Source organism: Lampris incognitus, chromosome 10, assembly GCF_029633865.1.
Source record: "Lampris incognitus isolate fLamInc1 chromosome 10, fLamInc1.hap2, whole genome shotgun sequence".
NCBI lineage: Eukaryota > Metazoa > Chordata > Actinopteri > Lampriformes > Lampridae > Lampris > Lampris incognitus.
In genome coordinates, this window is record NC_079220.1 from 47,307,285 (window position 1) to 47,325,106 (window position 17,822).

Consider the following 17,822-nt stretch of genomic DNA (forward strand, 5'->3'; position numbering starts at 1 on the left):
CATCTACCGACGATGAATTGGTCAGACCCGGACCTGGGTGAGGCAATTTCACTATATAAACAGAAAATGACTCTATAATTAGAAGATGAAGAAATAAATGGCGCAGCTAAACAAGCCAGGAAAATATGTCGTGGAATCGGAGATGAAGGATTAAAAATACTGAATGCCAGTGGTCTCACCGATGGTGAAAAGAAAAAGCCCACCAAACTATGGGACTTCTTTGAAAAACAGCTAAAGTTAAACGTAAATTTCAGAATCCATAGACTGCAACTGATGCAACACAGACAGAAACCAGATGAGAATATTGATGATTTTGTCACCAGAGCCAGAACACTAGCACATTAATGTCAGTTTTCAGACGAAGAGCTTAACGAGCGTATGATTAAGCTTATTATTGCAAGCACTCCCCATGATGCTCCGAGGAAGGATCTATACGGCAAACCAAAAGGATATTCCTTAGCAGAGGTTCTGGCCGAGGGACGAAAATATGAAGCCCTGACAGCAGGCAATGAACAGTTAGGCAAACTTAGCCTGTCACACAATGAGAGAATCCACGCTGTGGACAGGGACCGCATATGTCGTAACTGTGGGAGAAGCCACAAACCACGTCGATGTCCTGCATATGATGATGAATGCAATGCGTGTGGTGCAAAAGGTCACTGGGAGCGGTGCTGCAGGAAGGCCAAACAAGAGCGCCAGGAACACTCCAGCCAGAGCAGGAGCGGGGGAAGTAAGTCCCACACACCACATGACAAACAGCACAAGCGCAAAACCTATAAAGACAAAAAGCAACAGAGCAGGACTCGCATACATGCTGTAGAGAGTAGCAGTGAAACGGACAGTGAGAACGAAGTACCTACCAGAAACAGTTCCACTCCATAACTATCAGTGAAAAGTGCATGCATAGCATAGACAGCAAGCCGGCCAGAGAGGAGGCGTACACAGTCCTGAAGGTGACACCACCTGACCTACCTGGTCGTGGATACACACTACGTCTGAAGATAGACACAGGTGCGTCAGGCAACACACTCCCATGACGTACCTTCAAGCAGATGTACGGTGAAAATGCATGCACCCAGAAACGACTGAAAAAAACCAACAGGAGGCTATCTGCATACAGTGGTCACGCCATCCCCTGCATAGGCACCATTGACATTCCATGCCAGTACAAAGAATCCAAATGGATCAATGCAAAGTTCTACGTTGTAGACGTACCAGGGCCAGCCATAGTTGGGCTGCCAACATGTGAACTGTTAAACCTAGTGACTGTCAATGTAGATGCAGTGACCGAGAAAGGAAATGCAAACCAGGAAAAAGTCAACACAAGACAGACAAAACCCAAAATGACCATATCTAACAGTGCAGACCTAAAGAGAGCATACCCAGACCAGTTTGACAAAATTGGCAACTTCAGTGGAAAGGCCAAGCTCTTCCTGAAAAAAGATGCTGAACTATTCATAGACCCACCACGTAAGTGCAGTATTCACATCAAAGACAAACTGAAAGATGAACTGAATAACCTAGTCGAACAAGAAGTGTTAAGAAAAGTAGAACAGCACACAGACTGGTGCTCGAATCTGGCATACAGCACAAAGAAAGACGGTTGCCTTCGTATATGCTTAGACCCCCAAAAGCTTAAAGCCAGCCTTAGGAGATGCCCACACAAGATTCCTACTGTGGAGGAACTGAACCCGAAGTTTGCAAATGCAAAAATATTCAGCAAACTTGACGCAAAAGCTGGATATTGGTCAATACACCTAGAGGAAGAGTCACAACTGCTAACCACATTCCGAACTCCATTTGGTAGATACTGCTGGAAACGTTTGCCATTTGGTCTCAGTGTCTCTCAAGATCTCTTCCAGGCAAAGATGGACCAAATCCTGGAGGGGCTCGACGGTGTCGTCAGCATAGCCGATGATATCGCAGTCTACGGAGCGAGCGAAGAGGAGCATGATAGGAACCTGACCAACCTGATGGAGAGAGCAGCCAAGACAGATATTGTGTTCAACAGTGACAAGTGCACAATCAAACAGACAAGCATCTCATTCTTTGGCAACCTGTACACAGACAAAGGTATCAAACCTGACCCCGCCAAAATCAGGGACATCCAGAAAATGCCAACACCCCAGAACAAAGATGAACTGAGCAGATTCTTGGGGATGCTGACCTACCTGTCGCCCTACATCCCAAAGTTCGCAGACAAAGCACACACACTGAGGGTGCTGTTGAAAAGTGACGTGCCTTGGCCATGAGACACTGACCACCAAAAGAGCAAAAGAGCTTTGAGGACCTGAAATCGGTTATCACTGAACATGACTGCCTGAAGTACTATGATCCAAGCACAGCTCGGACACTTGAGGTCAATGCATCACAGAAAGGACTGGGCGTGGCATTAGTGCAGAACAACAGACCCGTAGCTTTTGGCTCAAAGACACTGGACGATTGCCAATCCAGGTACAGCAACATAGAGCGAGAAATGCTGGCCATAGTCTATGGAATGCAGCGATACCATACCTACCTGTATGGGAAGTCATTCATTGTAGTTACAGACCACAAACCCCTCGTTACCATATGCAAAAAGCCACTGCATGCCGCCCCGCCACAGCTTCAGCGAATGCTGATAAAAACACAAGGATACAACTACGAGGTCATGTATCGACCAGGAAACCAGATGGTCCTGGCAGACACACTCAGCTGACTACCCAACCCCGAGAACAACAGCAACATCGAGCTGGACGAACGCATTGACGGAATAGAGGCAGAAGCCGAGGATCCAGAGACGCTCACTGTTGCAATGATAAACTTCTCTCCCGAGAAACAGGACACACTCCGCACGGAAACCACCAGCGACCCCAGACTCAATGCACTGAAAGAGCTGATCCACCAGGGATGGCCAGACAACATCAAAGATCTACCAAGACAACTACGTGAGTACTGGTCATTCAGAGATGAGCTCGCAGTTGAAGCAGGAGTCATATTCAAAGGCAGACAGGTGCTCATCCCAGACTCCATGACTGATTCTATACTCGAACAGCTGTGTGTAGGACACCAGGGCATCGAAAAGACATGGCGACTGGCAAGAGAAAGTGTCTACTGGATCAGAATGAATGATGACATCAAAAGAGTCTGCAGGTCATGTAGCGTATGCATGGAACATCAGGATGCAAATCCAAAGCAACCTCTCAACCCACACAACACACCGTCAAAACCATGGCAATCCCTAGCTTCTGATCTGTTCGAGATATTCAAAGTTCCCTCTAGTGGATGAAATGCCCACGCCTGTGTCCAGCCGGGCAGTTGCACAAAAAATGGAAATGTACATGTCTCTTTTTGGAAGGCCTGACGAGATACTTAAAGATAATGGACCCCAGTACACAGGGCACGCGTTCCACAAATTCACGGCTGACTGGGGAATCAGGCACATGACAAGCTCACCCCACTATCCAAAAAGCAATGGATTCATTGAGAGGCATGTGCAACACATCAAATTCATTGTGAAGAAAACCATGAGACAAGGAGGTAACATACAAGTGGCCTTACTACAGGTCAGAGCAACACCCATCGACAGTAAACTACCATCACCAGCAGAACTGATCTTCGGAAGGCCAGTTACCACCCTGCTGCCGAGTCGAGGGGACCCAGGCAAGGAGGAAAACCGACTCCACCTGGAGCAGAGAACAGCAGACATGAAGGAACATCATTACCGCAGCAGCGGCAGAGAACTACCTCCGCTCGGTCCCGGACAGCACGTATCTGTCCTAAACAAGGAAAAAGGGACTTGGTATCCAGCCACCGTCGTACAAAAGTGCAATGAGCCAAGGAGCTACATTCTGCAAACATCAAATGGGAACAAACTCAGACGTGGCAGGAGCCACCTGCTGGAAATTCACCACCCCCATGCACTGAGGAGCGCAATAACCCGCTTCACAGAACCTCAACAGGACACTCATGTAGCTGAAACTTCTTCCAGCCAAACCTGTGAAACACACAAGAGAGTACGCACTAGATATGGAAGAGCTGTTTCCAAACCAGCTCCTACAAGGACTATGAGTAGAGACAATCACACACAAAGAGGACTCTGAATATGTTTATTGTTTTATGAGATGGACAATTCTGAGTTGTGTTGTCTAAAAAAAAAATTTAAAAAAGAGAAGGCAACCTCTGTAATGACTGTACAATGTTGATCAATGATTGTACCACATTGGAACTGTGTGATATGTTGGTTTATATAACCGAATGTTCTTGAGTATTTTGATACTGAAAAAATTGAGAAGTGTTGTTAAATCACTAGTTGACTACTACATAGTGATGTTTACACTGATTGATCAGACCTTACATTCTGCACAATTCTGACAAGTATTATTCAAATGTATGTTATTGCATGCAGTTCTGTCAAGGATGTTTTATTTACATTGTCTGAAGCCAGCAGGACATTCCAGCTAAACGGGGGATGTAGTGATATAATGTTATGTATATCCACTGGAACTACACTAGGTGTTATGTACTACCCGGACTGTTATTATGGTTACACCACTACCATGTATGGTTATTACATCTGCCTACTGAGCCATGATTAAACCTGAGTTCTATAACCTGGTGTGGTCATTGATCCTCTATCAATACTACCCCAAGTATTACTTCATCATCTTCTTTGGAACGTGTTGCATGCATCAAATTCAAAATGAGTGAATATTTGCAAAAAACAATAAAGTTTATCAGTTTGAACATTAAATATCTTGTCTTTGTAGTGTATTCAATTGAATATAGGTCGAAAAGGATTTGCAAATCATTATATTATGTTTTTATTCACGTTTTACACAACGTCCCAACTTCATTGGAATTGGGGTTTGTATGTTATTTCATGCATGTGGGGCACTTGTGGAACTAGCACTATCTGGATTTGGGAGAGACACTGAAAACAGTGCATTCTATGAGGTTTAGATCAAACCGTACTGAATTCTCCTCAAGGGGTTTCACTAAAGACATAGGTATTTAGAAGGGCTGAGCCTCTACTAGAGAGTTCTGGAAGCAGGAGAAATAAAACAAAACAGCCACAAAATGGTTGTTACCCATGAGTTTGAGTGGCAATTGGCCAAAAAAATCAATAAAGATTTCTGCTTTCTTTTTCACATTTCTTGAAGGTTTGGATATACAGACATTCTATTCCCTTTTAATATTATACTTATTAAAATAACATTAATATTAAAAATGTAAGGGCCCAGCACACTGACTGGCAAGCATCTGAACATAATTCAAAGTGAATAGTGAAGCAAAAATAACCCTTTAAAAGCAGAAATTACAATCAGTTGTCTGCAAGGAGTCTGTAAGGCAGAAATCCATTGGAGGTGTCCGACATGCATGTTTTTTTGTACCCCAATTGTTTTAAATGCACAAATGCACACCAATACGCTAATTGGCCCATCAAACTGGCTTGACGCTCCTACTTTATATTTATCTTGACTTTGGGGCATCAACAGAAACCCCCAGTGACCAAAACACAGCTTCTTTTTTTGGGGGGGGGGGTCTGCTGTGGCAAATGGGAAAAATAAATGGGGAACCTGCAGTACACCATCGAAGTGTCAAATAAGGTTCGTCAAATGATAAAGACTACCTCAGGTAGATTCAAATGAGAGAGAATAGAGTGGGCTATTAAGTGAGATTTGAAAATGAATGGGAAGGGGACAGACCTAATAGAGATACATAGTTAACGCAACAGGATCAGGGCGTCAGCAGCAAAATTTATCATTCAAAAGAATAACAATAATAAACTTTACTTATATTGCACCTTTCTAAACAACAATACAAGGTGCCTTACACATCAGGATAAAATAATCCACATAGTCAAGAAAATACAATACAAATATAGGACATAATGCCAGATCTGCTCCACAGAACAAGGTAAAACACAGTCAGGATAAAGTCACAAGAGTATAATTAAAATGAAGGGAAGTAGAGCTCATAAAACAATGATTATTATGAAACAATTAAAATAAGGTGATGAAAGAAAAATAAAATGATATAGAATTAAAAATGTAAAATTTCAAAAGTATGAGATAAAAACAACATAAAAAATAAAATGAATAATAATAATTGGGCAACAATGGATTTACTGTAAAAAAAAAAGCCTTCCTGTGAACGTAAGTTTTAAGAAGTGATTTAAAAGAAGGCAGTGAGTTTGTTAGCCTCATTTCCTCAGGTAGGGAGTTCCAGAGCTGTGAGCTCTTGCAGAAAATGCCTGGTCACCTTTAGTAACGAGGCTGGCTGAGGGAACAGTTAAAAGGGACCTGCCTGAGGAGCGCAGGCAGTGACAAGGCCCATGGGGTGTGAGTAAATCGGTGATATATGTAGGGGCGAGGCATTGTAGGGCTTTAAAAGTAATTAGTAAAAGTTTAAAATCAATCCTATACCTAACAGGTAGCCAGTGAAGCACTGCAAGAATGGGAGTGATCTGTTCATGTCTCTTGGAATTTATTAACAGGTTGGCAGCTGTGTTTTGGACAAGCTGAAGGCAGGAGATGGACTTTTGACTTGGCCCTGAATACAGGGAGTTACTATTATCCAGATGGGATGAGATGAATTCATGGACAATTTTTCAAGGTCTGTTTGGGATAGAAAATTTTTAACTTTTGCAATGTTCCTAATTTGGAGAAAGAAAGACTGTATACTACCTTAGCGATTTGTGTGTCAAAACGGAGCTTGGAGTCAAAAAACACACCCAAATTGCAGGCAGAGTGCATAACATTGGAGGACAAGTTTCCTACACTTTTACCAGCTCACAAGTTAGGTTGGTTAGAGGGGCCCGAATAAAAGGACCTCAGATTTGGACACATTGAGCCGGAGGAAGTTTTGTGACATCCAGCACTTAATATCGGAGAGACAAGCCATAACATGAGAAAGATCATTTGTGTCATTACCAGTAAGTGGGACATAAAGCTGGGTGTCATCTGCATAACAGTGAAAATAAATATTATGATGACAGATGATCTGACCCAGGGGGAGCATGTAAATGGAAAATAATAATGGACCAAGAATTGACCCCTGGGGGACACCACATGCGAGGGGGGCTGGAGATGAGGAGAATTCTCCCATTACAATAGAAAAAGATCTGTCAGATAGGTAGGATTGGAACCAGGCTAGAGCAGTATCCTTAATGTCACTATAGTTTTCCAGGCGATTTAAAAGGATGTCATGGTTGACCGTATCAAAACTGGAACTCAGGTCAAGCAGAATTAAAATTGAGAAAGCACCAGAGTCGGCGGTGAGAAATTAGTCATTGGTAATTTTAATGAGAGCTGTTTCTGTGCTGTGGTGGGTATGGAATCCTCATTGAAATTGCTCGAAAATACTATTCATGTGTGTGATTAGTTGAAGACTTTTCTAAGATTTTAGATTAAAAGAAAAAAGTAGATTAGAAATTTGTCTAAAATTGCTTAAAATAAAGAGGGTTGAGAGTAGGCTTTTTCAGGAGAGGTCAGACTATTGCGTGTTTAAATCTATATAGGAGCAAACCAATAGACAGTAAGCAGTTGATAATGAAGAAAATTTGTGGGCCAACAGTGTAAAATACCTTTTTCAGAAATCTAGTGGGGACAGTGTCCAGTTGACAGGTGGAAGAGTTCAAGTGGGAGATTAGCTCTTCTAAGTCTAATAGAGAAATTTGCATAAAGTGAGTCAGACTGGCAGGGGGTTCAATGCAAGTGGGGTGATTGCTAGTCACCAGTGTAATAAGGAGTGTAATGTCATCTATTTTCTTCATGAAGTGGTGAAGAAACTGCTCACATTTTTCAGTGGCTACATCCAAAGGTTGACTGGGGGTGGCTAACCACTGAATTTATAGCTTTAAATAAAACCCTGGGGTTGTGGCAGCTACCAGCAATTAAATTAGAAAAGTAGGAATGCCTTGCTTCCTTAACTGCATTCTGATAAGCCAGCATCAAACTTTTCAGTCTATCAAGAGATGCCTAGAGTTTGCCCTTCCTCCATTTTCTCTCAGCTTTCTTGCATTGCCTCTTTAAATCCCTTGTGTGGTCATTAAGCCAGGGGAGGGCATTATGTTTGACACATTTAACTTTGATACGGCAATGCCATCAAGGAGAGGTATTATTAAAATTATCCCATAAATCATTTACAGAAAGATCCTTCTGGTTAAGGGTATTACTAGCCAGAGCAGATAAAAAGTTGGCGGCCCTGTGATGGCCTGGCGGACTGTCCAGGGTGTCTCCCTGCCTGCTGCCCAATGACTGCTGGGATAGGCTCCAGCATCCCCATGACACTGAGAGCAGGATAAGTGGTTTGGATAATGGATGGAATGGATTCAAGTTGGCAATTCTTATATTTGATTCCACAGAGACATCCAATACCCTTTTAACTTTTATGGGAAGACCATAAACCTGAATTTAATTTCAGAAATCTGAAATGTTCCAAAGATCTGCAAATCTACACCAGTGACATCTGAGTACTCCTCCAAAGTTGAGGCCAGTCACTGGCTGAAATATCAAAATTAACCAAACCACCTACCATTAAACAGGCCAACTTAAATTCAAACTTAATTTATTGGCACAATAGGTCATAAACCATATCATGCATTTTTTGGCTGAATAAATCCCATTGAATGGATTTATCATCATGGACATAAGTGTGGACATTGCTGGTATACTCATTTTTTTCCTTAATATTCTCCCAAATCACCAGTATTTACCTAATAAACATGGGTGAAAATTTTAACTATGATCCTTTTTTTTAATTGCCCATGAATGTTTGTTGTGTTAAATATACATTGTGTTAGAGATGTCAAACTAGAAAACTTTTCTTTTTTTTTAAGACTCGTGGGTTATTTCATCTGTGCTCAGATTTCCGCTATTTATATATGAATGGTGTTACATTGTTGTAAGTCAGTTACCTTTTATTTTTGGATGAGCTTCACTAAATAATGGTCAATGTTTGATTTGTAATTCAATGACCTGCTGAAGACTCACATTACCATCCAGCTGGGCTTTGGAACACCCTGCTTGAGGGCCTCAAACCAGTAAAATCATTTAAATCCTATATTTAATAAGGACTAATGTGGGAAAGCCTAGCCTGAGTGGCTAAAATGTAGGAGGCAGACTCGGAACTGTTTCCCTTCAACCAGCGTGATTTATTTACAGGGTGTAGCTACATGTGAAACAACTTAACAGTTAACTCGACTTAACTCAACAAAACTCAACTCATAATAATAGAACTTAAATTAACAGCACATGCACACATCTACACCCTGACGTCCTACCCCCTAATAACTCAAACAGTACTGCTTAACTCCACCCTTGGAGTTGATCAGCAGCACCTGAGTTTAGGCTGCACCACTGTGGCAGGGATAGCCAACACCTGGTAACAATTCACCCTCCGCTAAGGCCCGCCCCCCTTAGTTACTGTTGCTAAGTCCGTCAAGCTTTAACGTTATTTTACGGTTAATAAAAGTAATTACTTACCTTGGAGCAGAGAAAGCTGTGCTTGTTGATCTTTGAGGGATTTCAGGGTTTGAATTTGGTTTTGGAAAGGGAAAAAAAACGTCCATCTCCTTCCAACCTCTCCGGGTAACAAGTGTCACTGTTACAAGTGCTCCAGGCATAACGTTTAACCATAACTAGCTAAAAGTCCACAAAACCAGCTCGAAAATGAAGAAAATCTGAAACTTTTGCATCGGCGTCAACGGAGCGCCGCCATGAAAGTGTCAGACCTCTGTCGGAGCCTGTCCTATGCTTCGATGTGACTGGCCAGTCTGCGTTTCGGGGGCGTGGCTTAGCGAAGGGTGAATTGAGATTGATGATGTGACAAATGGTGTGTTCTCGCCCACTTTGTCAACCCTCCACCCCAAGATCATTACTCCTCAGATTCACGGGACAGGAAGTCAGCAATGACATTCCCGTGTCCCGATCTGAACCAGACCTGAAAACGATAGAGCTGGAGAGACAAATATGATCTGGTAACTCTAGCATTAGTGTCTCTCATATTGTGGATCCACTTCAATGCACGATGGTCAGTCTCAAGAACAAATTCTTTGCCAGTGAGGTAACATTTCAAGGTATCTAAAGCCCATTTTATAGCTAGAGCTTGCTTCCTTCTCAACTGTTGAATACCGCATTTCCCTTGGGAAGAGTTTTCGGCTGATGTACTGCACAGGGAACTGGTTTCCATCCTCCCCTTGCAGCAACACAGCTCCGAGACCTACTCCAGAGACATCTGTCTGCATGGTAAAGGGGAGAGAGAAATCTGGACACTGCAAAACAGGTTCTTGACACAGACAGCTTTTCAAGTCTTTGAAAGCACTCTCACTTTCCTGAGTCCATTTAACCTTTACTGAGCTGGATTTGTGAATCATGTTCATTATCGTCGCAAATCTTGATGAAAAGTTAGGGATAAAACTGCAATACCAACCTACTAACCCCAACAATGACTTTAGCCTCCTATTGGTGTTAGGTAGTGGTGTAGCTGCAATCGCCTCTACATTTCCTACCTGAGGTCGGATGCCTCCACCTCCAATCACATAGCCATGGTACTGGACCTCAGACTTGGCAATGTGACACTTCTTTGCATTGATGACCAGACCAGCACCCTTGATACATTGAAAAACACCAGCAAGATGTTGCACATGCTCCTGCCAGGTCCAGCTGAAGATTACAATGTCATCTATGTATGCTGCTGCATAGTCCTCTGCTCCTCTCAAGACTTCATCCACCAAAATCTGAAATGTTGCTGGTGCTCCGTGCAAACCAAAGGGCATCATACTGAATCTGAACAGGCCACTTGGAACTCTGAATGTCGTTAAGTCTCTTGAAGATTCTGCTAAGGGCATCTGCCAATACCCTTTGCAGAGGTCAAGGGTCATCAGGAAGCTGGCATTTCCCAAGTGGACGACCAGTTCATCAATCCTAGGCATTGGATAGAGATCAAAGGCAGACACATCATCCAACTTTGAAAAATTGACACAGAATCTCAGTTTAGGGTCATCCTTCTTTGGAACCAGCACCACAGGGCTATACCACTCACTGCGAGAAGGCTCAATAATCCCTGTAGCCAGCATGTCCTCCACTTCTTGCTTCAGTTCAGGAACAAGTCTGGCTAGAATGCGGCAGGTGATGTCCCTGATTGGCTGTTGTTCTAATGAATGCAGATTAATCTGATGCTCAATGAGGTGTGTACAACCTGGCTTAAGACTGAAGAGCTCTGGCGTCATGTGGACGTCCAGCTCAAGGCGTTTACCTGTTGTGAGATGACTTAGATCTGGAAACACTGGAGTCTCAGTTGAAGAGGGAAAATAATGCTCTCCTCAAGCTTTTCCTCATCAACAACTGTGCATGCCCACAGGGTTGTAGACTGCTCTGGTTGGTTTACCCATTCTTTCAGAAGATTTATATGGAAGTCTTGATACTACTTCCGGCGGTTTGGCAAAAAGAGTTCATTTGTGGCTGGGTCGGTCTTCCTTTTTATCTTATATGGCCCCTGCCACTTGGCAAGGAGAGCACTGTCAGACGTTGGCAGCAGTAGGGGGATTTTCTGGCCCTCCTGAAAAACCCTCCTTCTAGAAGCCTTGTCATAACTCTGCTTCTGTCGCAGCTGTGTTTGAGCCAGATTGCCATCAGCTAGCTCCTGAAACCACTCCAGTTTGTCCCTCATTTTCAGGACATATGAGAGCTCACTGCACTGCTGTTGCAGCTTGGGACCCTCCCAGGCCTCCTTCAAGATGTCCATTGGGCCCCTCACTGAATGTCTATACAGCAGCTGGAAAGGTGAAAACCCAGTTGATGCTTGTGGGACTTCTCTGTATGCAAACAACAGGAATGGAAGCCATTGGTCCCAGTCTGATCCTGAGTCACTGACAAACTTCCTCAACATGGACTTTAGGGTCTTGTTAAAATGCTCAATAAGACCATCTGTTTGCGGATGGTAAGGACTGGTCTTCACAACTTGGATTCCCACCAAGCTGCATCTCTTTCAGCTGAATGAAGCCATTGACAATCTGGCAGGCTTTCATCTTCAAGGGTAAGACTTCAGGATATCTTGTGGCATAATCGCAAATTAACAGTATGCACTTGTTGCCTGCACTACTCCTTTTTAGAGGGCCTACAATATCCACTGAAATGCATGAAAAGGATGTGTCGATGATGGGCATGATAATGAGGGGAGCCCTACCTCCTTTCTTGCCAGGAGCTGCAACTGACACTGGGGACAGGACTGGCAATATTTCACTGTGTCAGCATACTGATGGGGTGAATAGAAATGGGGAACCATTCTGGCTACGGCAATACAACCTGTCTCTCTTGACCACAAATGCTTCCTGTCCTCTACCTGTCACTTGGGTTGACTCGGGCACACATTTAGAAAACAAAAGTGTGGGTCCTCTCTCTGAAGCGTAGCAACATCACTAGAGGGCTAAAAGGTCAGGATCTAAAGGCTTAGTAACATGCTCAACCACTTTTATTCCCCTTGCTCTGTCCTGTCTCCTCTGCCTCTCGCCTTTCCTTTTCTTAGGCTATCTGATGTGCTCAACACTAGGCTCATCCTCATTAGCAAAAGGTAAATCCTCCCACCCCGCTACTGAACTAGCATGTTCCTGCTTATTTCTGGACCTTGTGACAGCTAGCAGACTTTCACTGATGCAGCTAGCCCTAGCCTTACGAGACTGCTTGACTATCAACTCAGCAAGGATAGGGAGAACACAGCCTAACAGGGCAGTTCTCCAAATACCCCTACTGAAAGCAGGTAGTATTGACCTTCGACCTGGATCGCTACCTCAGCTATGGGATATCCCACCCCTGCCACCAACTGGGCGGATGCCTCGCCTGAGTGGCTAAATGTAGGAGGCAGACTCAGAACTGTTTCCATTTAACCAGTGTGATTTATTTACAGGGTGTAGCTACATGTGAAACAACAAAAAAATATGTACAAAGGAAACAAATTAACAGTTAACTTGACATAACTCAACAAAACTCAACTCATAATAACAGAACTTAAATTAACAGCACATGCACACATCTACACCCTGACATCCTACCCCCTAACAACGCCAAAGCAAATCCTCCCTTGGAGTTGATCGCCTGAGTTTAGGCTGCACTACTGTGGCAGGGAGAGCCAACACCTGGTAACAATTGAGATTGATGATGTGACAAATGGTGTGTTCTCACCCACTTTGTCACAACTCACATGAATTTTCTTTTGCTTTTTGTAACATTTTATTTTACATTTGATTGGCTGTTTTATGACTGTTAATGCCTTTTATAACATGATTTTTGTATATTAAACGCTGGCAGAATGGAAGCAGAAACATGAGGAGGGCCAGGCAAAGCTGGAAGAAGCCCAAAATGAGGCTCTCAGCACTGAACAGTTCAAGATGAAGGACTCTTATGAGGAGGCTCTTGATCAGCTGGAGGAGGCCATTAGGAGAACAAGGCCACAGTAGCAAAACAGCTTAGCTGAGCCAAAACATTATGACCACACGCAGGTGAATCGAATAATGTTGATAATCTCCGAACAGGGGCACATATCATGGTCTGGGTAGATCAGATGGTAAGCAAACAATCAGTTCTCGTGTTGGATGCAGGAGAAATGGGCAGGAGTAAAGACCCGAGCGACTTTGACAAGGGCCAAATTGTTATGGCCAGATGACTGGGTCAGAGCATCTCTGAAACGGCAAGGCTTGTGGGGTGTTCGTGCTCCCGGTCACCAGTGGTGAGTACCTACCGACAGTGGTCCAAGGAGGGACAAACCACAAATCGGCGACAGGGTGTCCACCATCGAAAGCATCTACAATGGGCACACGAACGTCAGAATGTCGAGCACGTGGATGGCTGTGTACGTGTGCACCATTTACCAGGAGAAGGGATGGCACCAGGATGCAGTGTGGGAAGACGACAAGCCGGTGGAGGGAGTGTGATGCTCTGGGCAACGTTCTGCTGGAAAACCCTTGGTCCGGCCATTCATGTAGAACATTTGACACGTGCCACCTACTTACACATCATTGAGACCAGGTACACTGCTCCATGGCAATGGTATTCCCTGATGGCGGTGGCTTCTTTCACCAGGATAATGCGCCCTGCCACACTGCACACGTTGTTCGGGAATGGTTTGAGGAACATGAAGTGTTCAAGGTGTTGCCCTGGCCTACAAATTCTCCAGATCTCAATCCAATTGAGCATCTGTGGGATATGCTGGACCTATGACAAACTGTATGTTCTTATCTTACTAGAAAAACTACTGATTTTTTATTTATTTTTTTTAATTCAGCCGAACAAACCTTTTTTTCTTACTTCTATCGCACCTCTAAATCAAAATAGACTGAGGAGGAGAAGAAAAATTAAGCCAGAATGTAGGATCTGATGAACAACTTCCATCTCAAAGAAAAGGCCTGCAAGAGACAGGCTGAGGAGACCGTAAACCAGAAACATTGTTTTAGAAAATATTAATCTATCATCAGTCAACATTGTCTTTATCTACTTTATTTTCACTACAGTAGTTAAACTCTGACATCTTAGAGGCCAATACCCACCAAGTTCATGAAGCTGCAGCATGAGTTAGAGGAAGCTCGGGAGCGTGCTGAGATTGCCGAGTCCCAGGTCAATAAGCTGAGAGCCAAGAGCCATGACACTGAAAATGTACCTGTACCACTCTGGTTTTAGTAATAATTTTACAATTTCATTTAGCAGACATAATAACATCAGGATTGTCAAAAGTAATAACCCACACTAACTTAGGGGGTCTTTATCATTTAGTACAGAGGTCAAGAATAGCTTGTTTTGCCGTCAGTATTTTAGGCGTGAATGTAAATGATCTGACAAACTGCTTAAAAACATTATGGTTGTGAAATACGTCAGGGCAGACTATTGACAATTTAAGTGTCAGGCAAGAAACGAGACTGAAAAGCAATGGGAACAAATAGCAGGACCACAACTGAGCCGTGATCATGTTCAAGTGTTGAACAAAGGCAATAGCAAGCTGTCACCTGAGATTAGGTAGTGACCAATTCAGAATGACAGCTACTGCAGTATCCTCACATGCTGAGCCAATTAGCTTGATGCCATGTCACTCAAACTATAAGAATCCAAATACTCTAATGCAGTTGCCTCTTTGCCAGAGTGGGCAGAATGGACCGAGTGCCTGGAGTGTGTTCTTAATGCTACAACAGGGTGACACTCTGAATAGACAAATAGCCAAGGAATTCTGATGCCGCTTTGAATTTACAGCCAGTCCAAGTCAGACTAGGCTCTCCTGCCAGGAGCGCCAATTCAAAAAAACTATTAAAAGGTTGACTGGCTGACCTCAACAAATTGGTGACATCAATGACATATATCATTGTTTGCAGAGTAGACTTTGTTGCTTCCCAGTTTTGCGTGACTTATCCTATGACATGTCTTATGGACGCAAGTTAGAATTTGATGAGAAACAACAAAATGGTTGTGCTAATTTTGTTTGTCTTGCTTTGATTCGGAGGCTGCAAAGAGAACAGACACCCATTTGAAACTTTGGACAGAGTTCATAAAATAGTGACCACCTGACCACTAGAATCGATTTTAAAATTCTATTAATTGTATACAAAGCGATAAATGGCCTTGCACCACACTATATAAAAGACATGTTAAATACTTACAAACCAGCAAAAACTCTCAGGTCCAACGGCAGTGGTATTTCAACCATCCCTCGTGCTAGGTCGAGAGCAGGGGAAGCTGCATTTTTTAAAATTGTATGCTTCAAGTATAAACGCCCTGCCTGAGGACCTGAGAGAGGCCCCCCACACTGGACACATTTAAAAGCAGGTTAAAAACCTTACTTTTCAAAACAGCCTACAGCTAAGCTCTTTGTGTGTGTGTGTGTGTGTGTTTTGTATATTTTATATATTCTGCTCCAATTGTTGTTAATCAGTTTTATGGCACTTTTATTTATTTTAATAACTCACATTTTAAACTTGTCTGTACCTTTGTAAAATTTGTCTGTACTTTTTATGTTGTGCTTTTTTCTTATCTTTTGCCTGTAAAGCACTTTGAATGACCTCTGTGATGATAAGGTGCTATACAAATAAACTTGCCTTGCCTTACCTTTTGTCTTTTGCAATTATTGAATAAAATTCTGTTTTCACTATATACCTCAGCCCCCCCCTTTTTTTATTTTTTCTTTGCTAGCAATTGCATTTGCCAAAGCTTTTTAAAACAGTGAGTGTACTAAAGCATTTTTAATGGTGTGTTTGTCCTTCCTTCAGAACAAGTTTCTTTCAGAAGAGTAGAGAGGCACAAAGGAATGGAATGTAAGTCACACAAACATAGTAGTTGTAGGGGAAAGACCATTTTCTGGTCCTCCCAACAAGGTCTTGGCACTGACTTGAGATGCTGAAAGGCCCCAAGGAGATCATCATATCCTCATCCTCTACTGGTTATACAAATGAAACACTCTACATCACAAACATCACCTGTAAAAATTGTACCTTCTTAAAATATAGAAAACTATTGTAATATATATATATCTATAAACTAGAGGGAGATTTTGTAATGCTTCAATGGTGTGCATATGATTCAGATTTTAAACCGAATAAGCTAGATACTAGATTTAAGGACTGGACAGCTAAAGGCACAACAGTTCTATGCAATATAATGAAAGAGGAAACACTGCTCAGTTTTGAAATGCTTAAAGAGAAACACTTATTAGAAAAACAAGACTTCTATCGGTATCTGCAGATGTGAAATTACGTTAATACGAAGATGTGATGGCCTGGCGGCCTGTCCAGGGTGTGTCCCCGCCTGCCGCCCAATGACTGCTGGAATAGGCTCCAGCATCCCCGCGACCCTGAGAGCAGGATAAGCGGTTAAGACAATGGATGAATGGATGGATAGTAGAATAATTTCATCCATGTCTGTTCAATCTTTAAACACATTCGACCTCATACTTTAAAATAGAATGGGGAAAGGAAGGAGGGACAAGTATAGTATCTGAGGAATAGCGGTCTAAGCATCGGCTTTGTGTCGATGCAGTTGCCCACTGGGGACTGGGGTTCGCGCCTCGGTCTCGTCAGATCCGACTATGGCCGGACTCGGTGAAGCAGCAACAATTGGCGATGCTGTCTTTGAGAGGGGGGCGGAGTTGGCTTGTGTTCGTCACAAGAATGCATCTCTGTGTGTGTTGGAAAAAGCAGTGGTTCGGCCTGGAGTCGCCTTGTCACGAAAGTGGGGAGGCGTCTCCTTCGAGACTGCCAGCCGGAGAGATGCAGTTGGCGAACGCATGCAGTACGAGGGTGGGTGTTTGAACTAAAATAGGGATCGATTGGCCACTAAATGGGGAGAAAAAAGGGAAAAATCAGAAATACATTTAAAAAAAAAGTATATCTGAGGAAGAATGGACAACAATATGGCGGTATCAATGGAAGTGTACTCAGAAATGAAGGGAGTATGGTTGGAACAACCTGATACAGTATTTAATGACACCCTCTCAGAAACCCCATTATGATAGTAACCTCCCTGTTTGCTGGAGAAACTGTGGCATCCAAAATGCGAACCACTGCCATATTTTCTGGAATTGCCCCATTATCAAAGACTATTGGAGCGTGATACACAATGCCATACAGACATCTTGTCACGTATCTGGAAAGAACCTAAAAGCAGACGGGACAACCAGGTAAGGGAAGAATCCAGTTTTTATTGAAGTGACCGATCTCGGGGGTTGAGCAGGAGGTGGCTCTGTGGCAGGTAGGCAGGCAGGCAGAAGTCCATGAATGGTGACGTTCCAGCGAAGACTGGTCCATAGTGGAGGCCTTTTAAGGGTGAGGGCGATTGCCGGGGTGAAGGGGGGGTCAGCAGGTGTCAGCT